The 15,319-nt window shown below is 32.0% G+C and overlaps 1 protein-coding gene across 2 annotated transcripts in view; it reads right to left on the bottom strand.

Moving 5' to 3' along the window:
- Positions 1–9,231, bottom strand: part of LOC143049698 (uncharacterized) — a 60,456-nt gene extending 51,225 nt beyond the window's left edge. Inside the window, exon 1 of one of the 2 annotated variants that reach the window (XM_076223372.1) lies at positions 9,016–9,231. The gene's annotated coding sequence lies outside the window, so the exon portion shown is untranslated. Of the gene's footprint in view, positions 1–8,393; positions 8,413–9,015 lie in introns of those variants that run through there. The other variant, XM_076223373.1, reaches the window with a different exon arrangement.
- Positions 9,232–15,319: the final 6,088 nt, after the last annotated feature.

Here is a 15,319-nt window from a genome sequence, read left to right as displayed (position 1 = left end):
TATTTGAAAAAGATATCCATATATATACTTTTTATATAACATATAAAATTGTACCCGGCCTGGGTATATGTAAAACTGTTTTTAAAGACAAGTGGGACTGCCTGTGGCAAAATTTTAGAAAAGTGAACTCCACCCAAATAGAAAAAGCAATTTAGTTTAAATTCTATAGCATCTCTCATAATGATTTAAGTTAATTATAACTAAATTTAGTTGGTCCCATCCTCTTTTCAAACTCAGTTGTATGATGGTCACACATAGTTAAGTACTTAATGACATAGCTGTAGTCAAACGTACATTCACATCTTTACAATGTTTGATTAATTGTTTGATGTACTATTAAGGAGGTAAAACTTAATGAAGCAGAATATATTATTTTTAAAACTTTTACAATACAGTGACAGACTAAGATTTTTAAAATGTAATTAAATCCTTAACCAAAAAGTAAACAGAGCTGGTAAAGTTTTGTTCAACTTCAGGATTTTTTTGGTTAGAAATCTGTCAAAGAATGAAAATTAAAAACAGATGGTCAGAATGCACTTTGATAAAGCATACAGAGACTCATATATATTAATATGTTCATGAAGTTTTTTAACAATTTATTTCCTGCATAAATAAAATATAAAAAAAAAATTGCATGAGCAAGGAGTTTTTTTTTCTTCAGAAAAGTTATTAATGATCGAACCAAATGGTCCGAGTACACAGTTATTTCGTAGTGCATTTCTTTTAGACAATAAATGAAAATTAAAAAAATCCCACCTGCGCTTTCTCAATAATATTTTTACAGTGTGTTGTACTACTTTTAGGACAAATTATATCAAAATTATAGAAATTTCATCAGCTCTAACTCAAAATATGGACAGTTTTGTGTTAAGGGGGTCTTGAAATCTTTTGACAGCTTTCGAAGTGCTAATTTTTTACCTTTTTCAGCTGGACCTAATCACTACTTTACATTAATATTTATGACCCAAATTTTTTTAACAGTGTCATTTCACCCCCCAACTTGCTATATGAGGCATAAAACATGGAGAAATAAATTTGGAAGGGGTATAACAAAAATTGGCAAGTAACACACTGTCCACACTAAGGACTATATTCGTGGACAACGAAAATCAAAGGACGATAACTGTGTACTCGGACCAAATTGGAGCTGGTAACTGATGGAAACAAATATTAAAATGTTACTTAAGATATATATGTAATTTAATATGTTTGCTGACCCTTAAAAGCAGATCTTTTGCTCCGTATAAATTTATATCTATTCATTTCAAATCCCATATGTTATAGTTATATCATTTTGGGCGATTTATAAAACATGTAATAGTCCCAGACTATCAAATAAAATAAACAGCATTTGAAAGGCAGTAAAATGCTTCAAAGAGGAGAATTGCTCAGACCCAACTGTTATGTCTGTCTGACCCTTGTTGTCATTCTATTTATAAAATAGTTCCAAAGATCAATTAAAATCCACCTGTTTGAAGAGCAAATAAAGACATAAAAAGCAAAATTCCTTCATTATTTAGCAATTTAAACTTTTCTGTAACAGCTAATATTTAATTAAGGGAAAGGAGAATTTGATTGGCTTAATTCAAATACTGATACAAATAAAATTATGTCAAAGAAACAGAAAATACAAAAGTCTTTCAAGTCTCTGTGGTATTAATGTAAATGTTTATCTGACCACAGTGACGTACCAAACTTTTAAATAAGTTATATATACAAATCTAAACAGTAAGTAATTTGTTGTCTTTATTGACGACAGTTGAAGACAAACATCTCACCTTCCAATGAAAACACAGAGCTTTTAACAGTCAAACTCACTCTATTTTGTATGTATAAGGGATTAATGTAAAGATCTTCTAACCTCGTACATATTTATTAAATATTATAATTTCAAAGATTTATTTGGTTGATAAATTGTTCCCTTTTGCCATTTTGCACATCTATAATATGAGATTTATATAAGTTTATTGTAAACCTTAAAACGCAAATTTTCATTTAATTATTCTATCTATTAAGATAAAGAACTAAAAGAGCATTTTTCTATGTAGATTTTTTTTGTGGTTTTCAAACATAAATGTTTTAAAGCGAGATATATCAAAAACCTAATATATTATTTTTTTTGGCTCAATCAATAATGAAAACAAATAGTGAAATAATAATTCCTTTTTAGTAGCCAATAATGTTCAATTTTGTCAAAATAAGGCCTAAAAATATATGTGTGGTTCCAGTAAGCCTATAGTCCCTACTTTTTCGGCTTAAAAATAGCCTTCCCTAAAGATTTTATTGTCATTTTCCATTAAGCACTGTTAAAGTCAGAATGTTGCTCCCATAGACTCAATGTTAAAAATAAACATAAAATAAAAAAAAATCCCTACCTACATACCCTTTTTTCAGATGTAACTGGAACCACACTTACTTTTTTATTTGGCCTAAGCAAAAAAACATTGATTATGAGTTATTCACTTGCAAGTGAATACTTCGACCTTATTGAATCCGTATTCAGGGTTCTCACTAAGGCGAGTCCACAAGTCCTGGACTCATCAAAATCTGTCTGCACTCACCATATTCAAAACTGGTGAGTCCACAGATGCATCAAGATTGAAGTATTTTGTATAAACTGAACACAGTTAAACACAAATATCATCGTTTTATAGCAAAAGCTTAAAAGTGATCTGAATTTAATGTCATTGTCTATTAGGAAATGCCGGAGACTAAAATATTACATTATATTGCAACATATTTTTTTTCTTCCTGCTGTCATGGCTGTTGGACTCATCATGGCTAAAAATGACGAGTCCCTGGACTCGCCTTCAAAAATCCTTAGTGAGAACCATGGTATTCATGTGAATTTTAATTTAACCCCTTAGCTTGAGATGGATAACACCTGAATTGTATGTGTAAAGTTATTTAAAGGAAAAGAATGTCAACATTGAAAGTGAAACAAAGGTAAATCATTTGATTGACTGAATCGATCCACAAATAAACATTCTATTACAGGTAAAAACGATGATAAACATTTATTTTTTATCTGTAATATGAAATTAAATAGACCTAGAATAATTCAACAGCACCTGTTTGCTTAATCTATTTATATCTATATTTATGTTATCATCGCTTATATGGTCATTGGATGACTATATATAGAGGTCAACTTGATAAATAATTAGATGGCGTCCACACTCAAATACACACGAAACGAAGCTACGTATTTTCATGCCTGTGCCTTGTTTATTGTTTTATTTAGACTTTTAATAGTTTGGGTAAATGTTTCACATTGTTATAAATCAAATTTATTAGAATCGGTGAACATGAATTTGACAGCTAGTGCCCCTTTAATTACAAATGTATATTCAACTGATCGAAATAAAAAGGGGGTGTAATATTAGCTGAAAAAACAAATGTATCCCCCATGCCCATACCTGTAAATGTAACACCCCCACCCCCCACAAACAGCTACAATGTATTCACATACTTTAGGCTTACAATGGATCTTCATATTCTAAATTACACACACACAGTGACCCCCTCACCTCCCCTAGATTGACAATTGTTATACATTTTGGTCCTTTGTTACTTCGTGTTATGTAACATTAATTTTATCACTTGTGTTATGCAATACATTTTCTCGCCTTGTCCATTAAACATGATAAATTTTGGAATGAATGGAGACTGATATTAAATTGCAGCTGTATAGATTTTATTTTTTTAAGCTTTTATACCAAACAAAAAAAGCATACATTGAATAGATCATTGTATTGCTAGGTCCTTTTTATCCATTATAAACAAGTGAAAGCATAAGATTGATTGATTGTTGGTTGCTTAACGTCCAGTGGCAAATATTTCATGCATATTCAGGACGAGAACAAGTTCACAATAAATACAATAGGTAGGTTGTTGTAATAGAGGCCATCTAGGATGATGGTCGGGGAAATTTGGACTGCCACTGGAAAATGAGGGTATATTGGATAGGGACAGAAATTTTGCCTTGCAACAGGCCACCTATGGACCCCTCAAAGAGTTGTTGCAAGGGTTCTTAACGTGCAAAGAGCGTGGCACTCTCTTTACACGAGGCATCGGATTTAACGTCCCCTTCTGACGGACGTGACTGCGAACTTGATACATCCCGCACAGCCAAACGGACGCCCCACTTCAGCAAGCGTTTTACTGCCGGTCGGGAGAAGACCAAGTGACCATATTTCTTTACCCCAGTCACCCTTGGGTTTATTTTATGAAAGCATAAGGGAATAGAAATTAATCCCAAAACATGAATAAGTGATCATTCCATTGATAAACAAACGCCCAATTTTGTCTTATTTACTTGGAAAGAACAAGTTTTAAAAGCTTTAAAAAATGCTTTAAAACATTAAAACTTTGATGCATAAATATAAATATAAATATGTGACATGCACACATACATCATAAAATGACTCTTAACCAGCACTTTATACAAATATCACATCAAAATTTATGTTAGGTTTAAATGCAAACCAAATACAACCTAGACAGAAATCTGACTATCAAATGTATACAACCCATAAATAGCCAATTAAAACCATAGGTTCCTCAAATTCAAATTGTTTATCAACATTTATTTCTTACAATTTGCTCTGGGATACAATAATCTGAGGTACTAACAACTTTAATGGTCAATTTACCTGATAAATATAGATAATGATTTATGAATGTGATAATTCAGGTGGTCAGTAGTGGACAGCAGGTGATACAGGTAATCATCTGGTTAATTAACCCACTAGATAGGTGATAATAATATAGCCCTAAGTGAAAACACTAGTTGTCCTTTTGATGTTTAACCAACAACAAGTAAATTACAACACTTACATGACTTACACATTTATTGTCAAAACTGGTCCTATCAATTTATAAACCTTTTTTTTTTTAAAATTCAAAAATGCCTGTTACTGGTCTTTTAATGTTTTCTCAAATCAGAAAATTTATCCTTAAAACTAATAACAGTGTATGGGTGGCATACCCGTAGCCAGGGGGGTTCGGGGGGTTCAAACGACCCCCCCCCTTGAAAACAAATAAGCACTGTTAAAGTCAATGTTCTGTTCGAATTGTGACTGTTAAAGTCGAGTTTGTGAGTACAAAGTTAATTACTGTCTAACATCTATACATTTTCTCAAAGTATTAAAAATAACTAGATCCTTAAAGACTCCTGTATACACACTTTCCTGGTATTTAGTTATAAAGTTATTAATATTAAATCCATAACTGTATAACCTTTGGCCTAATGTCTGCCTTCCAATGTTGATAGGGATCAAGTTGATTAAATTTTCTATTTACCTTTCTATAATAAACAATGTTAAGAATTTACTTTAGATAAGGTGGGATTGAACAATAGGTACAATAGGAAGTCACCATCGCCACTTGTCTGATAAATATGTATTAATTTACATATCTACCCTAGGTCAATATAACCTGGACCACAGTGGCACATATATGTATTACAATAGGAAGTCACCATCGCCACTTGTCTGATAAATATGTATCAATTTACATATCTAACCTAGATCAATATAACCTGGACCACAGTGGCACATATATGTACAATGGGAAGTAAACATCGCCACTTGTCTGATAAATATGTATTAATTTACATATCTACCCTAGGTCAATATAACCTGGACCACAGTGGCACATATATGTATTACAATAGGAAGTCACCATCGCCACTTGTCTGATAAATATGTATTAATTTACATATCTACCCTAGGTCAATATAACCTGGACCACAGTGGCACATATATGTACAATAGGAAGTCAACATCGCCACTTGTCTGATAAATATGTATTAATTTACATATCTAACCTAGATCAATATAACCTGGACCACAGTGGCACATATATGTACAATGGGAAGTAAACATCGCCACTTGTCTGATAAATATGTATTAATTTACATATCTACCCTAGGTCAATATAACCTGGACCACAGTGGCACATATATGTATTACAATGGGAAGTCAACATCGCCACTTGTCTGATAAATATGTATTAATTTACATCTACCCTAGGTCAATATAACCTGGACCATCATGGCACATATATGTACAATGGGAAGTCAACATCGCCACTTGTCTGATAAATATGTATTAATTTACATATCTACCCTAGGTCAATATAACCTGGACCATCGTGGCACATACATGTAGGCACATCAGTGTTTCCTTGTCATGTATACGTACACCTCACCATTTAAGGGCAGAAAGGGGTAATTTTGAAAAAGGGCACTTCATCACTAGTCACCTTTGGGGCCATTTATAGCTTGGTGTTTGGTGTGAGCCAAGACTATATGTTGAAGGCTGTACTTTACCTATAATGGTTTACTTTTTACCAATTGTGACTTGGATGGTCTCATTGGCACAATATATATGCCACATCATCTTATATCTATCTCCTGTTCAAATAGGGCGCATGAATTCCTTGTATTATATAAACTATAAAAGCATCAATAATGTTCATTTATAAATAATCTTTTACATTTTCATGCGTTTTATATAACATCTTTTTCTTGTACTTGAAAAGTCCAAAATCATTTGCTATACCATGTTATGAAAACCATATTTTGCCATTGATAAAGGGCATGTTTTTATCAAACTATTCATAGCTCTTAAACACTAAATTTAAAACCTGTTGCATGCGTACTGATTGATACTCATTTAAAAATTTGCCCTAATATGATATACATGTTAGATTGACATTTAAATCTTAATTGCACACATGTTGATATTTAATCTCTCTCCATTGTTTACACTTCTCTTTTCGTTAACCAATCTTTTTGATTAAAAATAACATGTTTGAGTGTTAGGTTTTAGGCTTATTCTCATGTCCAACAAAGAACATTTGTATAACTCAAAAATTGAGTGTTTGTCCAAAAGAAATTAGTTATTGAAAGGTAGTTGACAAAATATAAAACAGAAAGCAAAATGTGTTAGCTCCTTGGTTACTACATGCATATGCAAAAAAATTGAAAATAAAACATTTACACCCAAAATAAATATGTTGACAGTTTTTTCTCAAAATTATTATAACTACATGTTCATGTATACATGTATGTACTGTACACATAGTTTTACCTCAAGTTTGCTCTCACGCAGCATAGTCTAACATCAGTAATTCAAATACATTTTTGTAAATGTACATGTATGTTTAAATTCTTTCAAAAGTGATATACATGAATCAATGTAAATAAATTGCTATTGTCGTATTGACATGATTGGTGAATTTGAACATTCAATTATCAGATGACTCCTACATTTTTAAAAACAGGTACAAAATACAAATGTTTCACATCTACATGATTAGTCAGATTCATTTAAGCTTTATGGCCAATAATTTATGTAATTTAAGTACAATTTTCAGATTTTTTACAGACCCCACTTTATATAAATTTGAGCCTCTCTGTTCCTTAATAATGTTATCTTATTAAAAGTTTCTAAAGATGGTCTTACTTTATCATTTTAATTTGTACTGATAGTTTATCTACTGATCCATGGTGATATAAACATCTATACATTTTCAAGAATATAATAATATTATTCTTTTTTTTTTATGTCGACACATCATGTACATGTAAAAAATGCAAGATTCTAGCATTGTTGTTGGATGTTATAAGACATGAAAATGTTCTTCTCTAAGATTTTCAGAAAATATTAATAACTTCAATAGTTTTTTTCAAAAAATTGTGACTACCATGGCCTTTCAGTTAAATCAATCGTGTCTATATAAACATAGGTATTTTAAAATACTGACATGTGTATGCATATAATATTTGGATTTTTTTCTTCCTGTTAGAATTCTCAATATTGGAACCAGACTTAAAATAATACAAAGTATGTACAATTGTGTATGTATGAGAATGCTAATTACAGGTACCCTAAATAAATGTAATTCTTGACCTAAATCATGCATTAATTACTTTAACTGATTGATTATAGGTAAAAATAATACAAATTACAATACAATATGTACATGTACATGTATGAGACAGAAGTCCAAACATATTTGTTTCAGTAAAATCTCTTCAGAAACAATCATTGACTCATGTCATGTATGTGTTGTCTTCAATAATTTCAGCTTTACAAATTGGGCAAATCAAATCTAATGAGAAAGAGTAAAAAAAAAAAAAGAGAGAATTTTTTACAAAGTGTGCTGAATGTACTTAATTTTGTTGTGTTTTATTATTCAGGCCAAATAAAAATATATGTGTGGTACCAGTAACCCTACTGTCCCTACTTTTACGGCTTAAAAATAGCCTACCCTAAAGATTTTATTGTCATTTTTCATTAAGCACTGTTAAAGTCAGAATGTTGCTCCCATAGACTCAATGTAAAAAAAAAACATAAAATAAAAAAAAAAAATCCCTACCTTACCCTAACTTTTTTTCAGATGTAACTGGAACCACACATACTTTTTTATTTGGACTCAACGTGGCACATACATGTACTTATACTATATGTAAATGATGAATACATGTATGATGAATGTATTGGGACCATGTAAGTAAAACAAGGAATATAATATATAAAAATCTTTATTAATTTTTTGAGTATTTTTTTTTTTTTTTTTTTTTGATAAATCCGGTAAATTTTGTTTTCAATTTTAACCATGTTAACTGTACCAAGGATTTGTATAGTATTTGTATAGTACGACTATACAAATCCTTGACTGTATGCTGTACAATCTACGAAACACATTTTTTTTAATTCCACATAGAAATACTCGTTTATATCCACTATAAATTATCACAATATACTTAGATCTATACTCAATATTGTATTTATAATTTAATCTTTTTCTCAACAAATATTCTTTATCTTTCTTTTTTTTTTTACAAATTATAACAATGTTATCTTTTTGATGAGTTTTACTTGAACACTGGCAGTACGTTTTCAACATTTAAATCCTACCAGACTCAAATACTTTTTAAAAGGCATTATTAATACATGTATATAAAGACATTTAAATATTCCAGAAAAACAAAAATGCACCTACCGTTATGTTTTCGCTTTTCTGTACAAACGTCTTCATGTCAAATTTCTATATAACTATAAATTATAAATCCACACTAAATAAATCGGCACAATTAATTAATTACGACATAGATGATATAAGAATTAATATTTCGTATTAAAATCCACTACATGATCATTTCACAGGTGAGAAACAAGTCGCACCTTACATCGCCATTAAAACGCTTCTGTGATTTTAAAAGAATGATCACATGCTTGACAGTGAAAACCAATATCCGGTTGCGATCACAGGTAAAATGTAAAGAGGCACAAATAAGGGTAAATTTCAAGAAATCTTTTGGCTATTTGGATCCTTTTATTGCTGTCTCATTTAAACCCCTCCAACATTAAAACAGAGACATATATAACAGAAATCACAATATATAATGATCTCTTGCCTGGATAATACTGAGACTACTTATAGTAGTCTCAGGATAATATCGATGTCTAGTGTTAAATTTTTTTTCAAAACACGTTTTTTTTTCTGAATGATTTTTTTGATAGGCTATATATGGAGACAAGATTCCAAATATTAATTCTTGGTAGCAGAGTGCTTATGAAAACCACTGAGGAACCATAGTTCGCATTGATTTGCCCATATCTAAGTAATACTCATAAGCAAATAAATAAATCAAATAACTATTCGACATAAAAACCAGATCACCATTTCAAATCTTCTTATATTTAATATACTGTCAAACTGAAAAATACGGTTTTTTTTCATCCAATATAAAAATGAAAATTAATTAAAAAAATTACAGCCGAGCAAAATACAAAACAAGGAATAATCACGATTTAACTAAAAGCAACTAACCAAAAAAAATGTTGGTATGAACTAAGCCGTCTCTAGTGCGAGAGGATATATATTCTTACTGATTCATCCCATACGAGAGCAAAAACTTCAATAAGGAGTCGTCAGGAAATTTTCTTCATGAGACTATATTGATAATTTAGGGCGATAATTCCTACTAAATACCCAGTAGTAGAGGAGAAGATTTAAAAAAGTTAACGAATATTACAGTGGCGGATCCAGGACTTTTTATGAAAAGGGAACACAGTTTGGCATAAAAGAGGACCAGCTACAGTCATACTTCAGTGGCATTCCTATATAAACCCCCCCCCCCCTTTTCGATCCGCAAAAGGTTCAGAGTATATACTTGAACAGCAACAACAACGAAAAAAACAAACAACAAAAAACTCATACCATGATTAAGGTGCCAAAGAGACAACAACCCAACCAAAAAGAAGAAAATAGCACGAAGCAACCAATAAATTCTAAACGTAGCAGAGGCGACATTCGGCTAGTACCTTAACAATGATGTAAACTACAGTTTTGCGAAATGGACGCCACACTATAAACTCCGAAACATACAAATTTAAAAACACACACAAAAAAAAACACACAAAAAAAAACAAAGGCTGTGGGACAGGCGCAATTATGCGGCAGGTGAAAATCAATCATAATCCCTTCTGTTAGGGTTTGAGTGTCATGCCATCATAAATTATTAGAGAAGAACATAACCCAAAAGCTTGTTTTAAAATAAAGACAAGACAAATTCTTTATTAAAGTCTCACCACTTGTTACATATAAAATATAAGTAGCCTTTTAAAACACAAATTAACAACAAGAGCCACTCTATAAAGAGTTATGAGAGACTATATATAAAACAATTTTTCATAAATTATAATACAAATACAACTTAAGTCAACTACATGTATATCATGAATATAAAATACATTTTCGCTTTATTAAAATTTCATAGCAGATTTTGGCAGTATAAAATACCATATTTTCATTTGTAAAAAGAAATACATTTTTTTATAATATTTCAGTTGCGAAGACCTTATGAGTGAATCAATATTAACTCCAAAAACATTATCGTACCTATATCCCTTGTGAATAAGTCTGTTAAAAGGTTAAGTTCGTGCCAAGAGAACATCACCATATAAAAACGGATAATCAATAATAGGAAATGAAACATTATCTCTTTTATCGTAATTTAGAATTTATCTTCCCGATGTAGATAGAGTAACACCATCCAGGAACGGGTAGTGCTCATTGTTAGTATTGGTTTTATTCAAAGAAAGTTCAACAGGATAACTTTCTTCCTTTAGTGTACATACTGAAGTCGTCATTATTGAGAGCCATAATATCACCAAACATAAAAAAGAGTGTTATTAAATGTGTGTATCATATGTTGTTTGCTTTCTTTTTAGACATACATTGTAATTCGCAACAATACATTGTAACTCGCAACAATACAGAAACAGGTCCGCAATAAGCGCAGTTATCGTATCAAAGTAGGTTCAATTTACATATTTATTTGTTGTTGTTTCTAACTTTATCGACATAAAAGAGTTTGAACAGTTACATGTATACATGATCTTCTTCTTCTATATATTCACATTCAGACTTTGTAAAGGCACACTTAGCGATGTTTTTCTGCCGCATGATATTATGACGCTAAGAAGTATTCCTTTAGGTAGACAAATCAAACTTTAGAACCGCTTTGAACGCGCCCATATGAGCACGCAATTTATCAAAAAGTAATTGATACCACTATTTTCGTAGACCATATTTATAATATCGAGCGTGCTAGTTAGAATAGACAATTTAGTAGTGGAACAATGGTTTGAAGACGAAATAAATCTATATTTGTAAGGTGTCTATGTCTAATTATTTAGCATTTTCCTTTACACGGTTAAGGGGAGATCACTTATGTTTTTATTACTACTATGGGGTGATAAGGGTTAACACATTATATTGAATAAAAAAAACTTTTTGTTCTGTAAATACATTGTTGTTGTACATACAGGATTGGTAAAAAATTAACTAAGTTTGGTCAAATTATTTTGTACATATTCCTCTTATTTAATAAGACCCACATTCATAATTGAATACTTTCTTAGGCGTGACAGATCCAACGACTATATTATCCAATCTTGAATCTGACGGTTACACCAAATGATCATGGCTTGGGTCACTCGGCCAAATTGAACACACTGCACCGTTTTATTGAGGTTTGAATCGCTAAAAATATTTTTTTAACAAGTAATTCCGTTTTTCTCTACCGAAGACGCTATCTAGCTGAACGAACGATAACCAATAATTACCTGTACACATTCGTGGACCAGAACACTCATTTACGCAAATGGGAAGGCAAGGCCGTAGCTACCCGTGACTCCGAGACCCGTGAGGCAATTGCCTCAATAAAATTTTGACACTGATTATTTTTTTGTATACATATATACCAGGCAGAAGCTAGCATATAAATATAATAGTCATTTGTTGTTCTGTCTCAACCTTGATTTCTATAACTTGTCATCATTCCTTTTAAACTATTCTTCCTCAGGATATAACTCAGCATCTCAACGGGTGATGTTTCTCAATTACATTAACCTAGTAACGATAATCATCATGGATCTCTAGTTAAAAACAGGCTCTTGCAGAAAAAGGAAAAGCAACACCGAAGGTAAAGAAGGAATAATTCTAGTAAACTATTTTTGTGAACAGAGTCTGAGTATTGCATATAACTTCATTGGTACAATCCAAAAACGATAAGTAGACTGACAAATCAAGTACTTGTCTTTGGAAGGGGGCAGTTGTATTCATTTCTCCGTTTCACCAACTTTTGACAAATCAAGTATACTGGGCTTCGCAAGGGGGCATGCAGTCCTGTCTGCGTATTCATTTCACGAACTTTAATCTTTCTCTTTACAGATAGATAAAATATAAATAATATGAAACATGCATGGATTAGTTTTTTTCCATGTTTCTTTAACCTTAACTAGAGGCTCTAAAGAGCCTGTGTCGCTCACCTTGGTCTATGTGAACATTAAACAAAGGAAGCAGATGGATTCATGACAAAATTGTGTTTTGGTGATAGTGATGTGTTTGTACATCTAACTTTACTGAACATTCTTGCTGCTTATCATTGTCTCTATCTGTAATGAACTTGGCCCAGTAGTTTCAGTGGAAAATTTTAGTTAAATAACTCCTTAGGGGTCAATTGACCATTTCCGTCATGTTGACTTATTTGTAAATCTTACTTTGCTGAACATTATTGGTGTTTACAGTTTATCTCTATCTATAATAATATTCAAGATAATAACCAAAAACAGCAAAATGTCCTTAAAATTACCAATTCAGGGGCAGCAACCCAACAATGGGTTGTCCGATTCATTCGAAGAAAATTTTAGGGCAGATAGATCTTGACCTGATAAACGATTTTACCCCTTGTCAGATTTCCTCTAAATGTTTTGGTTTTTGAGTTACGAGCCAAAAACTGCATTTTACCCCTATGTTCTATTTTTAGCAGTGGCGGCCATCTTGGTTCGATGGCCCGGTCACCGGACACATTTTTTAAACTAGATACCCCAAAGATGATTGTGGCCTCGTTTGGATTAATTTGGCCCAGTAGTTTCAGAGGAGAAACCTTTTGTAAAAGATTACTAAGATTTACGAAAAATGGTTAAAAATTGACTATAAAAGGCAATAACGCCTAAAGGGGTCAACTAACCATTTCGGTCATGTTGACATATTTGTAGATCTTACTTTGCTGAACATTATTGCTGTTTACAGTTTATCTCTATCTATAATAATATTCAAGATAATAACCAAAAACAGCAAAATTTCCTTTAAATTACCAATTCAGGGACAGCAACCCAACAAAGGGTTGTCCGATTCATCTGAAAATTTCAGAGCAGATAGATCTTGACCTGATAAACAATTTTACTAGTGTCAGATTTGCTCTAAATGCTTTGGTTTTTGAGTTATAAGCTAAAAACTGCATTTTACCCCTATGTTATATTTTCAGCCATGGCGGCCATCTTGGTTGGTTGTCCGGGTCACCGGACACATTTTTTAAATTAGATACCACAATGATGATTGTGGTCAATTTTCGTTTAATTTGGCCCAGTAGTTTCAGAGGAGAAGATTTTTGTCAAAGTTAACGACGACGGACGCAAAGTGATGGGAAAAGCTCACTTGGCCCTTTGGGCCAGGTGAGCTAGAAATTGAAAGAATATCCCAAATTCCAATTTGATATTATTGAGGAATGGTAGAACCTTTAACACAGGATTTCGTCTTTACGTTTTTTTTTTTGTTTCTTTATGTTCGGGGTTTCGGAATCGGACACCCCAACCCCTAACCCCTAAATTTATAGATTCTGGAACTAAAATACCACCAATTATTTCCAGAAATAATTGGAAATTACGGACCTACATGTAAACGTCAAAAACTCCATTCCAATTTCCCCTGTACCCATATCAGATATACTTACTATATAGATAGAATCATATACCTGTATCTTATCTCATTCTATCCCTAGTTTGTCTACTCTTTGTCAGCATAAAAGCAAGTTTAATATTTTGTAACTGCAACTATATGATGGTGCTTACAGGAAAGCTTAATTTCCTTTTGCAAACAAAACTGTTACTACCGATGCTGCTAACGAATTGCTAAATGGAGAAGGAATTGGAAGAAGACATTGATCATTGTGTTGTTGATAATGTGCTACCTTTAGAAACATAGACTGCCCTGAAACGACTGAAAACTTGGAAAAGAGCATGCATGAGTGGCAAGAGATTGTGCGGTCTTTCCATGCTCCATGTTCATCGCGATATGGATATCAGCAGACCAAATTATGATTCTGAAACGATTTGACTGAACCGTCAATAGAAAAATTTGGCAAACTCTACTGAATCGATGTTTGTTCTATGTTCTGGCAGCAGACTAAAATCAGTGATATTTGGATGATTATCTTACATATAAATTTAAATAAACTTGTTAAAAATTTGGTGTTAGTAAAAGTCTTAGAATATAAAAAACTTGTGTCCAAATTATAAACATTATCAAACTCTCTAAAAATGTCTAGAATGCAGGATTTTGCACCATTCATTTCATACATTTGCACGGACTTCATGCGTATTGAACGGTGGTTGGGAAAATCCAATCACAAACTTTAAAACAAACATGAAGTTAATTCAGCGTTCTTTGGGAAAACGATAACATTCAAGAGTGAACAATTTCTTCTTCCGTCCTAAAAACTCACTCCTCCGTTTTAACGTTCTACCCACTATGTGAAATCTATTTTTGATAATTGAGGATGAATTTCATTTGGCTCTTTCCTCAAACTGAGTTTACATGAGCTATTTTCAATCCACTGATGGTTCAGCAATTGATAATCTTACTAAATTATGACACTCTGATTTGGACAAGAAAGTATAACATGAATGTCGCATATGAGGGTTTTTTTCTTTCGTAATAGCTTTTACTATATACTAAA

Source organism: Mytilus galloprovincialis, chromosome 10 (assembly GCF_965363235.1).
Source record: "Mytilus galloprovincialis chromosome 10, xbMytGall1.hap1.1, whole genome shotgun sequence".
NCBI classification, from domain to species: Eukaryota; Metazoa; Mollusca; class Bivalvia; order Mytilida; family Mytilidae; genus Mytilus; species Mytilus galloprovincialis.
This window is presented reverse-complemented; position numbering and strand designations above follow the sequence as displayed.